This window comes from Glossina fuscipes, unplaced genomic scaffold (assembly GCF_014805625.2).
Source record: "Glossina fuscipes isolate IAEA_lab_2018 unplaced genomic scaffold, Yale_Gfus_2 113, whole genome shotgun sequence".
Lineage (NCBI taxonomy): Eukaryota > Metazoa > Arthropoda > Insecta > Diptera > Glossinidae > Glossina > Glossina fuscipes.
In genome coordinates, this window is record NW_023998456.1 from 432061 (window position 1) to 445738 (window position 13678).

The window sequence follows — 13678 nt, forward strand, 5'->3', positions numbered from 1 at the left end:
TAGGCCACACACATCTACAGTGACTCGCCAGAAACTTCGGGAGCTTGGTTGTGAAGTTTTAATGCATCTGCCACACAGTCCGGACTTGGTACCAAGCGATTATCATCTCTTTTTTGCATTGCAAAATTTCTTTAATGATAAAAATTTGGAATCTAGGGAGGATTGTGAATATCGACTACTAGAGTTTTTTGCAAATAGAGACCTGGACTTCTCTGAGAGAGGCATTTTGAAGTTACCTTTAAAATGGCAATAAATCATACAACAAAACGGTGCATATTTGACCCAAATCGGACAATCCGAAGCATGTTAAATAAAGTCCTGAAGTTCATATAAAAATATTGGATTTCTTTTTCCCCAACCTAATATAAGAAAAATCAATTTAATTGAATGCGAATGTGCATTTAATATTTCCCTCTTTAGGTAATTTTTTATTTGGGGAAATTACTTAGCTGAAATGAACTAGATTTGCGATTTTCGCTACAATACTTTATTCATTGAGTAATAAGGTTCCTTTCATTCTGTTTGTCTACATTCTCATAAACCGCGAATAAAGAAATTTATAGCCGCGAATATGGGAATTGGTCGCATTTTCTTCATCCACGAATAGTGAAACCGCGAATAAGGGAAGCGCGAATAGGGAGCTTTTAAGGAGATTTATAAGATGTTGCGCATACTTCTTAAGTTTAACCAACATTTTAATTGATTTGATTTCATTGAAATAATCAAAATGATGAATGACACTCACACAACATTCACTGTCTTCGTCTATTAGTAGTCATAACTGTGTTGCGTTTTTGTTGCTCATTATTAGTAGCCAAATTAGCTCAATTAAACTTGATTAAACATTATTAAACATTTGAAAAATAAGCATAATTTCACATGAAAATCATATTAAACCGTTCTCTTGGTGATAATGGATGTAAGTTGATTGCAGCGGAGAGTCGCAACGGAGTTCGGTGGGTGTACGCGCGAGTGAAGGTAAGAGGACGGGTAATATTTGCTGACGGACAACAGACCTCACAAACGGGCTTACACAATGTGAACTCATTAAAGATTTGATTGGACCTTTCCTTTTTTTTACCCTATTTCAAGTTCAAATCTTTTTTCTCATTTTCATTTTAAAATTTTTTTTTTTTGTCATGCGGCATAGCACGCCTGTATAAATTTATGAACGCCCTGCCACGCAAAGAGCTAGGCCCGTTGACAAACCTTACGTTTTTCGACCGAGAGGTCGTTTATCACTTACAGATGGATAGACGGACAAGTATGCTTAGATCGACTCTTATTTTGATACTGATTAAGAATGAACTTAATGAGATCAATAAACGTTCCCTCTGAGCGTTGCAAATATATTGACGAAACGAGAATATCTCCAAACTTTCAGTCGTTCGCAACTCAAAACTCAATTCAGACAGTCTTCGCAAACTCGTAACGATGTAAATGCCAACAGTTTTTCGATAAAGTTCAACAGTATTTAAAGTACGCGTGCTCGCGGTAGAAACTCGCGGGTTCGGAAGCCAGATAGCTATCGAGGCATTTTCAGACATCTTCCACCGATGCGATGCTAAACCTGATTGCATGGGTCTTAATAAATGGCACTCGGAAGGGACCAGATTCGAAGAGTATTGCGCGTGCATTGAGACTCTTTAGCCTAAGCTGAGAATTATTTCCTGGTTTGTTATTGCAGGAGAAAGATGGACGTATGTGAATGTTTATCGTTTTCATGACTACAATTGTTTGCCCAAAATCTCGTAAATCTCTTTTTTTTACTACTTCGGAGCTTATAGCATTTACCTTTCAAGCCAACTTAATCATTTCGCTAGTAGGTCACATCGAAAATTGCAAGCAAGAGCGGACCGGAATTCATAGCTAGCCATTGCCTTACGTAAAGTATGTTCTTAAATTTCTTTTGATAAGATAAATTCTCTTTATTGAATTCCTTGGAACCCTACATGTATTAATTATTCTGCAGATGTAACTTTTGAAAATAAGAAACATATGACTGCTTGTTGCTCTGCATAGTACTGCATAGATTAATGGAAATCTTTTTTGCTTTGTCGGTGAAGAACTAACTCTCTAAGGCTTACAGGTCACAACCAATGCCAGCGGCTATAGACAAGGTGGCAGCTCTTAGAAGAAAGAGAGAGATTTACATTTTCTTCAGGTTAACTCAGTTAAGAACACCGAAAAACGTGGTACCGTAACAATAACATGCATCTCTTTAAACTTTGATACGCACCGAACGACAGGTAGTAAGCAACAAAAACTTCCAGCGTCCAAACATCGATATCTAAATTATCTACACTCGAGAACGAAAAAATCGCACAGCCCTCTCGAACCTAAATATTTATTAATTTAAATGTGGGAGGCAAACATAACTTAAGTTAAACTGAAGTACACACTGATAGCTTTTGAAAAGTACATAATGCTTTCTCTTTTCCTGATGTTGAAAAGGTTCTGAAGGTAGTCTGGAGGGTTTATCGAATTGGAGGCTATTCAGGACAAGATAATGGATACAGTGGGATACAGGATAATGGAAGCAGCGTCTCAAGGTTACACTGATTGAAACTGGGCAGAACCAAAGCCAAGTTGCGCAATATTTAAATTTAAGCCGATATGCTGTTCAAGCGACTGCGACGAAGAACGACTAGAAAAACATGTCACGGCGTCTTGATCGGTTGTTTTCACTTCAGCTCGGGCAGCAGCTCCACGAAGTTAAACGACGGACGCAATCAAGCGAATTGACTTCTCGACACTACATCGAAGATATTCTGGACGAAGACGTAGCGCGTTCTTAGTGATTTATCACTGCTGTAATGCGTCACCACTTGGAGGGGGTCGATGTGCCAGTTATGGCACAGGCTGCTCGAAGCCCAAATCTCAATCCTATTGAGTACCTATGGCATGACCTGAAAAGATGAGTACGAGCCGGAAGCACGACGCCTGATTCTTACAAATCGGAATAGAAATCTTCAATTCAATCTGCAAACGTTAGGCGTTGCCTTGGAAAAGTAAACAACTTTTGACTATCATATCGTTAATATTTTTTGCATGTGATTTATTATTTGAAGTATATATTTTATATTATTATTATTGTTGCTGTTGTAATTATTATTTATTATTATTATTAATATTTGTAGGCAGTATCTTTCTTTGAAGAACATTTCATTTATTCTGTTTCTTTTTTTTTGGTTTTTTGTTGTTTTCTCTTTAAATGACATTTATGTAATGAACATGTTTTGTTGTTGTTGTGGTTGTTATTATTATTATTATTATTATTATGCAAGTAGACATATTTTATGCGTGTATATATGTATGTATATAATAAATATTTCATCATTATATATATATATATATATATTATATGTATAAGTATTTACTATATATATATATATAATTATTATTCACAAAATTGTCTTTCATTTATTTAATTATAATTATAATTATGATTTATATTTGTATATAATTATCTGTTATTTCATCTTCTATTTATTCTTCTTTATTTCTGCATATGTATTTTTATTTATATAATAACGTATTTTTTTATTTATATTATTTTTTTTAAATAATTTATTATTTTATTTGTATTGATGCGTTTCATTTGCAAAAAATTAAAAAAAAAAGTTTTTCTTTCTTGTTTTCATGTAGTTTTTAATGGCTTAACAATTTTTTGTTAAATTTTTAATTTAAAAAAAATTTTTTTTCTCTTGCGATTATATAATTATAATATTATTAATAAAAAATGAAAAATGTTTTCAATAGTCTGTATGTATATAATTAATATAGTAATGGTTTTTTTGGTTTTTTATTTATTTATTTATTTATTTATTTTTTAATATTTTTAACCATCTTAGATCACTTTTTGTTTTTCTTCTTAATAAAAAAACTTATGGTTTATGAATTATTTTATTAATGTTAATTTTATAATAATTTATGAATAATTTTATACGTATGTATGTTATGTTAATTGTATTCATATTTATTAATAGTATGATGGGATTTTCTTTTGCGGTATATTTGTGTGGTATGTTCATATACATATGTACATAGTAAGAAATTATTTATAAGATTTGATTTTTATTTCTTCTTCTTAAGTTTTTTTTAATACATATTTTTTCTTTTATGGAGTTTTAACAAATAATCATTGTTTATGTAATAGTAAGGTTCGTAAAAAAAAATTGTTATCTTCTTCCTTCATATTTGAAACCCACCATTGATATATATAGAAGAACTTAAGAAGGTAACCCTGATCTGTATATTACGGCAGATATTAACCTAACGATTAAATTGTTCATAGATGTCAACCCATTCTGGCTGTTCTTCTGCTTAGTCAGTCTTTACGTTCTAACAAACCCGGAAAAGCACCGGAAAATCGACAGGTGAGAATTGAAGTCTATTAAAGATAGATAATAAAAACAATCATAGAATCATTGAAGTATGAAGGTAGATCTTTTGTCTACATTCAGCCTGGAATTATTTGCTTTAACTGAAATACAAACGATAATAGCGAACTGAAATCTGCTATAAGTAATCTCCGCAACCGTTCTTATCGTGCCTTCGCAGAAGAGGATGAAAGGACGTCTCTTTCAGTATTGTAAGATGAGAGCATAGTTATTTCGCCTTTGTCTTCAGAAATACATACTAGAGATCCGTTGATGTTATACACATAAGTATATATCTGTGCGCAATTATATTCGCGATCTCCTTCGTTTGCTTTTTTTTTGGAAACCGATGAGATCCGTCGACAAATTATCCCAGAATAATTTAATAACCGAAAGAAGCTTGGAAATAAATGAATCAAAATCTTAGGGCATGCCTTTCTTCCGATTTGCACGGAAGACTGCTCTCTCCAAAAAACCTTATAAAGAATGATGTAAGTAAAGTTACAATTTTTCTTTCAAAGAACGAGAAAAATAGGGGAAAAGTTCGGTTCCAGTGCAAGAAAAAACCATCCATAACCACGGTCTTTTATATACGTATTCTGGCTGCCTGTTCGGGATCGATCAACGTGAAACATTTCAGATAGTTTTAGATAGTTTTAGATAGAGCTAACTCTTGTATAAACACATGCTGTGAATTTTAAAGGTTGTTAGTTACTGCTAGTTAGCTCTTGAGTTGCTTGCGCCTATTATTTGATTAAGTCATTCTGGCAAATATTTGTGTCAAGACACAGAAGTACTTACTACGGCTATTAAGTTGCATTTGTTGTCTGTTGTAAGTTTGCAATAGTTGTTTGTTCGGTATCGATTAGCATGAAATATTTCAGATGATCTTAGATAGGTGGAAGTATGCTAAGTCTTGTATGAACACATCTGCTATGGATTTTAAGTTGTATCTTTATTAAAACTTTGAGTTTTTCTGGTAAATACTTCTATATATATTTTTTTTTTTTTTTTGGTATTTGTGGCTTATATGTCCAAATAATAAAATACTTCTATCAAGGCAGAAAAAGTACTTCCTGCGGATTCTAAGTTGCAGCTTGTTGTTCGTTCATTTTCCATCTGTAGCTAGCAACTACAACTACAACGATAAAGCATGCATTTTTCTTACCATGGAATAAAAAGCCTTTCGATCGTTAATTTGCTGTCACGTACCAAATTCGAACTACGATGGAGCTTACTCGATATCGAGATTCACGTAGGCCGGCCTCTTGTAAAAATGGAAATGTATAAAAAAAAAATTGCCTTTTAAATCGTAAACTGAGTCTGGTGATATTTCAAAAGTTTCCTATCAAAAATATTGCTTGAATATGGATTAGAGTCCCACTATACAAAAGCGGTGTTTTCGTTGCACTCTTTACAGAAAGAGTAAAGAGTAAAGAGAGTTCGACAAAAACGACGTAAAATTCATACAAAATTGATATTTTTAACTTGGCTGTATTTTCGTAACACAGACAAACGAAACATATGTTCTTGTTTATGAGCGACATGATTAATATTATTCGTAATGTAAAAACTTGGCATCACTTACATCTTTTATATCGAATTGCTTCAATTTCAGGAGGTCATTTGCTCTCTCTTGTTCCTTTCGACGACGAAGTTCTTTTTCTTGCATTATGTCATTAGCTATTGTCATAGCTCTCCTTCTATTTACTTTGAAATAAGTAAAACAATTATAACGCACCGCGGCCCAACATCCTACACTTTTTCAAATAACGACTTTTCAAAATAAGTCGTTTGTCCTTGAGTTAAAAGCACGTCGCTGTATTATGTTTTATGAAAATATGTGAAAAATTGCGAAGGAAACAAAACGAAAGCACAGACGAACAGAAAAGCTTGGATGAAAATGATTCCGAATCGATCGGTATAATAAACGGGGGGTCGATCTCAAATTCTTTTATGTGTTGTATATATCCGCTCAAATTCAATATGCTCTTGTACCACAAGTGGCGTAGGATATAAGACGAAATAAAGTGATCTCTCACAAACAACGAGTTTTATTGTTTTCCACGACGGTGCCACAAACTCGATTAATGAATTCTTATAATTTGTTAAGTTTTTCCTGTATTGTTGACCCTTTACGATTTATAAATGGTGGCACATTGATATATGGACGGATTGATGACACATGGCTCTTTTACTAAGGAGCAGAAGAATACTCGCAGTCACTTATTACTTTTGACAAATTCACACTCCTTTCCTTTCTTTTGCTTCCGTTTGCATGCAAATTAATTATCTTATATGAATTTTTCTTGCCTCCGGCGGCCATTTTTTTATGACGAGAAAAAGATGGTTTTTCTTTGTAGTGAGTTCGACTATGTTTAGTAATGAGAAGATAATAATTTTATGCAAACATCTCTGGCATATGCAGGGCGAATAAGATATAGCGAGAATCTCTTTCCTTTCGGTAAATTGATGGAACAGTTAAATACGAATTTCATTAAAACGTTTAGACAAATTTCATTAACTTTTCTGCGGCTGCAATTAATACAAATGTTGAAATATGAAAAGAAATTAAAACTAGTACCAAGTGATATATTCGGTAATAACCAAATCTTTTATACTCAATATGGTTATTCTAATAAAAGGGAAATAATTAAATTTTCATATTCTGTCAAAGACGGACGGAGCAAAATGCTTACATAAATTCAGAATTAGACGCTGATCAAGAATATATATATTTTAGCGGGTATGTGAAGCTTTCTTCTGGGTTCAGGTTTTGAAAAAATGAATTCTCATTTATCCTTTTCTTTTTCAGCACATTCATGACTTTCTTTGGAATTCCTGAATTTGAAATGCAAGTAATAACTTATCAGAATAACAGGGTTGAGAAAAATTCCCTATTTTTAGTGTAGTAATTTGCTAATATTAGCAAAAGATATCATTTAAATACTTGGCGTTTTTCATAGTTTGAAATGTGCACAGCACTGATGCGCGCACAAAGCAAAAATCATTCAGAATAAGAAAAAGTAAATAAAAAAAAAATGATCGTTCTCAATAACGACAGTAAATTGATAAATGCGCGTATTTAAGTTTTTTTTAGCTAATTTACTTTCTTTCTTTTTTGTCGAAATGTGAAGAAAGTGAATTAAAAAAAAAATTTGAAAGCTTGAGTAAAAAGTTTAAAGAAAAAAGTTGCAGAATGTTACACATTTTTGCTGATCATTACTCGAGATTTCTTTCTGCGCAAATTTTTCATTATTGGAGACAAGTTTGATAAAAAAATCTTTGTAAAATTTAAACGTTTCAGCTGGGAACTACTCTACGTATATATATATGGCTTATGGACAGCATCTTCTTTCCATATATATATATGGGCTGAAGTGAGCTTAGATCCACAAAATGTTGGATTTCAGGTGGGGTGTTCAGTATGATATGCGTACATGAGTGAGTCCATGGAATTGAGTTGTCATGGCTTCTTTGTATGTATGTACAAGTGTATTTACAAGAAGCATAAAACAAAAACCATTAGCTTAACTTAAACTTATGTGTTATCAATTTTTGTTATCCTCTAAAAGAAATTGTTATTTTACTTGTTCTCCAAAACATATAGTACCGCCACTTTCTACAGGTCTAACTACTGTAAAATTTAAATACTTTTATTAATAGTAAAAATCAGCAGATTTTGAGGACAGTACGAGAGCATGAGGTGGCGGATATACAAGCTTTTGTCAATATGACTTTTTGTTTTTATATGCTATTGTCAGCGACTACAGGTATCTTCTTATTCGATCGAAATATATAAAGAGGGTGTTTATAAATTTGTGGTTAAGATTTGTCTGATCGACCAACCGTTGCTTAAAGTAATAGATGTTCTTTTCGACCCGGCCTTATTTTCAGTAAATTTTAAGTGTCCTCTACGCAAGCATATTAAAAATACTTTTTTGACAGAGAGATCTTAATCGCATTAATAATAATTACATTAAACCAAACAAAAAAAAATAAAGATAATATTGTCAAAAATAATGTGAAAAAATTATAACATACGAATAAAGATTAAAAAATAAAATATAAAACATAATATGAAAAAGACTAAATTAAAAAACCAATATAAAAATATAACTTAAAAAAATATATATAATGTGAAAAGTATTATATAAAAACTAAATTTAAACAATAACATAAAAAGTATATATTAAACGATATAAAAAAATGCACAACAAGTAATATTAAGAAAAGGTGTTATGTAAAAGATATATTTAAAAAATGATAAAAAAGCATTAAATAAAGAAAAAATATTTAAAAAAATATTGGATAAAAAATAAAATAAAAAAAAGTAATATAATAAAATAAACATAAATTAATATGAATAAAAGATATTAAGCCAGAGATAAAAATTCTAAGACTAAAGCACTAGCACCTAGGGCTATTAACTTATTAATGTTTATAAATGAAATAAGAATAAGAATCTTTTATGACCAACTTTGAGCTTTTTAAAAAGAAATTGAGTTTCGAACCTTTACTAATATTGAGTGGAGACGTGTATGACTTTTTAAAAGTATACGGCAAAGATGGCAACGTTCTAAGCAGTTCTATGTTTATGTGTAAAGACCAAAGACTCAGTTTTTTTGCTTTTGAAAACATAGGCATCCTCACTTTACGTGTAGCTGCAAACGTCTTCTTCGCTTAATTTGGTCCATTTTCTATAAAACTGTGTGCAAGTTCTTTTAATGTTTTAGTGAACTTTGAAGACGATGGCTAAACGTGAGAACATTTACTAAACACTAGTCTAGAGCTATTTAAAGTTTTTAGGTCTCAAAAGCTACGCCTTAGATGTGGTAAACATCGTGGCAAAATGAATACTGCGCCGTCTTTTAGTGGTCTTTAGTAGTATAAAATTCATATAAAAAGTAAACAAAATTAAAAAATTAATCAAAAATTGTATTAATACATATATTTACATTAATTCTTAGCGAGTACACTACATGTATAAATGTACATCCAATGCGACAAAAAATATTGATTGCCTTAGTTAGTCGAAAGTAATCTTTTTACACCGTATATTACTTTTGGTTCAAAGGATATATTAAGCTAGTGCGGATGTGTGCAACACACTGAAAGATTTGAGATAGACTCACCTCGATCGATTTAGAAACACTTTTCACATCGATTTAAGCTTATACAGGCCGGAATTTTTGAAACATTTTGGTGAAATGTGGTACACGGGTGTGTCTTTGCTCAAGGACGAATATGGTTTTGGAAAACCAATATATAAATAACTGTAGGCTAGGGGTAGGGTATTTAGAGGTGGGCTGTGCCTCACTATAGTCTTTTTACTTGTTTTGTTGTTTCCACTAACGTAGGTAATCTATGTACATCCATGATCATCACACGGCTCTCGGATAATTTTGATTTGTTTTCCCATTATCCACAAGTATCTGTCTAACCATTACGGTCGCGAAATTGGGAATCGCAACTGCATCCATTATAAGTAAAGCATTCTTATCTACAATATTTGGTAACTTTGGCTTAAACTTGTGTTGCCTATATTCACCTCAATAATCTAAAGGCTTGAAAAAAAGTGCAATCTGCTGATAAAAATTTAAAAACAAATATTAGCTATAGTGAACAATGACCCGAAGTTTATTGAAACTATTGCATTCAAGGGCTAAAAGTTTCGAGTATCTTGTTTTTGTAGTTAGTGGACTTGCCCCTAAATTAAGATGACTTTCTTGCCTACATTTTGCAAATCGGAAAGATCTCGATGATTTTGAGCACATATAGAAATCTTAAGAAAAGAAAAAAAATAAAAATAAATAAATAGGTGATGGGTATCAAAAAATTCGATATAAACCGAATTCAATTTTTTTTGTCTTGTATTATAATTTTTAGTCTTGTTTTTGTAAATAAAACTGGCTAACAATTAAAAAATCAATTTTAGCTATTGAAAAAAAAATCCTAAGAAGTTTTTAGATCTTTTAATATATTTTTTCGTTTTTTCTATATATGAGTTTTTTTTTTTTTTTTTTGTGTTTATATCTCATTTTTTATCTCATTTTCTTTTAAACCTGTCAAAATGTAATAATTGGTCGATTATTATTAAACTAATAAACTATGATATTCCACTAACGAACACGAAGACAATTTATTCATTTATTTACTTTTCTTTCATTTTCTTGAATTTTTAAAAAATTTTTTATTCTTTTTTCTTTATTTTATTTTTATAATTGTGAAGAGTGTTTCAACCGAACTAAGATATGAAAAGAAAATTGAAAAAGAGCTTTAATAAAAAGACAGTCAAATTTAAAAAAAGTTTACCAGGTATTAAATAAAAACTATTTTAGTCTAATTGAAAAGTTCGTGGAGTATCGTCTATGAAACTTACTGTTAGAATTTATGGGCATCATTTTCTAAACTTGAGAATACTGAAAGCAAAAAAGTTAATAGATTTTTTTTGCAAAAAAAAAAAAAAAAATGTTTCTTCTTCCTCCGCGTGTTCGCAAATTAACCACAGATGATTTGCCGAGTTGAGTAAAAAGGATTGAATTAGAGCAACTCGAGTTTCTTTGTTTAAACTTTAATAAAATAAGTGCAGAAAAAGTGAAGGTATCGCTTGCAAGGGCAAATCCACATTTGATAAAAAGATCCTGCACAAAAACGAACCGATTTTCTAGGGAACCAAATTCTATCTATACTTTATGATCAAATTCTAAAACTGCTCTATGGGGACGATGATTTCCACGAAGCTTGTGATTGGCGAAAGCCTTAACAATAATTCCCGAAACATTTCATTGGCAAAAAGGGATCAGCATACAGCTGTGGCAATGAATTATTATATTGGTAACTTGTAAAAAGTTATATAAGCAATGTATTTGCGCATTGCGACTCAATAGAGATGAGTCGTACGAATCGAAAACGGCCAACGCCCCACGAAATGCTTGGAAATGTAAGCCTCTGTATATAATTTTGTAAATCAATCTCCCAAGAATTGTAAACAAACTTTACGCTAACCTAAGAATCACAATTCAGTAGTACAAACTTAATCTCAAAGGGAGTAGAATAAAAGACGCAAAAATACAAAAGTGTAGTTTACATTGCCTTAAGATGATACCTCTTCGAAGGGAAAGGATCTGTTTCCAAAAGTAGTCCGCTTTATAGTGTAAGAACGCGGCGAAGTGTAGCATTTTCAGAAAGATTATAAGTCTTGATCAGAAATTCAGCGCTACAATACAAGAAAAGTTAATACAATCGGAAATGTCTTTACAATGACAACGCTGTGTGTACAAGAAACAAATGGCTTCACTTTTCTTTGCTCTTAAGTTTCTACAAATTTACGTTTATTTCACTATATCCACAAGTCTAAGCACATGTATATGCTCCATAAAAACAATGGGTTGTGGATGTTCGTACTATTTTCTGGTCAGGTGGAACAATTTTGTGGTTCGCATTCTGTCGACACATCTTCTCCAAACCAAAAAACCAATCGAAATTTTTCACAAGCAAGCCTTTGCACAACGAAATGACTCTTAAAAAATTCCAACAGATAAAGCTAGCTTGGCCTTAAAGTACAGTAACTGATTACAACAAATCAACCCAAAGATCTTGGTGTTCTTCTTTTCTAGGTTATTTTGTTTACATTTTTCCACCAGAGAAGAGCAATCGAAATTCTTTCGATAAATTTATGGGGAAGATTGTGGTGCAGTCGGAAAGAGAAGCCTTTCAGCAAGAGGTATTTCGTTCGGACATTTGGAGAGGAATCGTTGCTACGAGTAAAACTTCAAATTTAAATAACGTCGGATTCATCAGACTTCGTCTCATACATCTCGCATCTCAAGCAGTTTTTATTTTCACTTGGCAGGACCTTGTTCTTTAGTAAAACTTTTAGTCTGAGTTATTCTGGAAGACATTAGAAACTCATTACGTAGGTTGGAAAACTACTATCAAATTAGATGTATAGCGCTTAACAGGGTGTAAGAAACTTTCTATACTCTTCCTAAACTCTGCGAACTTGTCAATTAGACTTAGAAAGCCGTAAATTTGTAGCCCATTTTGAGACACTCTTTGTTTATTTATGAAAATTTCGCTTAATGAACATAAATACAAATGTGCACGTATTTATGTAATTTTTCCTTTTTTATATTAATATTTTTTTTCTTTAATTTTTTTTTAGAAGAAAAATTGCTTTAATAATTTTTAAGATGAAGAGTTATTAGTTATATATAACTAAATAATTGTTATTACTATGTGTATGTATGCGAGTGTTTGTGTCTTTGTGTTTTTGTTTTTTTGTTTTTTTTATAGAATACAAAACATTTACTAACATTACAGCATAATAAGGCATTCACACATAAACATGTGTATGTTAATTTCTTTTTCAAATAATATTTTTCAAGTTTTTTTTTTTTTGTCTTTTGTTTTCTCTTTGTAAACTTTTGCTTTTTTCAAGGTAGGTGTTATAAGTTTTTGTTGTTGTTTTTGTTGTTGTATTTTTAATAGAATAATAGAATAATTTTTTAGTTATGCTGGTGGTTTTGCTGTTTTTTCCCTTAGTTTCCGTTACTATAGGTTTTTTTTTTTTTAAATTTTTTTATGATAAAATTTGATTTTGAATTGAAAAGTAATTATATTTAGATTTATTAAGGCTGTACATGATATTTTCTTGCACTCATACATGCGCATATAAGTTTATGCCTCGGTTTGTGATGATTGTGTGACTATTTAAGATTTCAATGAACGCCCTATTATTGTCCACCGCGACAGATACAAACATTACGATCTCCTTTATAATGCGACGTGTACGCTGTATATTAGCCAAAAGTAGGAGGAGTATACTGCTTGTCTTACATAAAAAAAAAAAGCATCTGTACTTTGGAGCAAAATGAAAAATGTTGTCCACAAAAATTTTGGGTAACAACAATGTTTAAGTCGGAATTTTTAATCTCGATTTGTAAGCATTAGACAATATTTAAAGTGTGGACTCTCGACTACAAATAGGCTTTCAGCCCACTTCATCAGCTAAGGATCGACATGAGTTCTTCTGAATTATATAGACTAAAGGGTAGATCAAAGAAAACTTTACTCCACTTAGCCTTAAGTGGTAGGTCTTCAAAGTAGGCATACTCAGTCAGTTAGTTAAGGGTTTGAAATCAGCTCCGGCTTGTAAATACGAATGGCTTGCTGCGAATACTGAGGGCTTGCTTGAATAGCAAATAAAATACCGAGCAAAGCCTCTTTCTAGTATGAGTTTTTCCATAAGAGTGTTGAGTCCAGTTATGTTTGTTGCGGATGACAGATGTGAT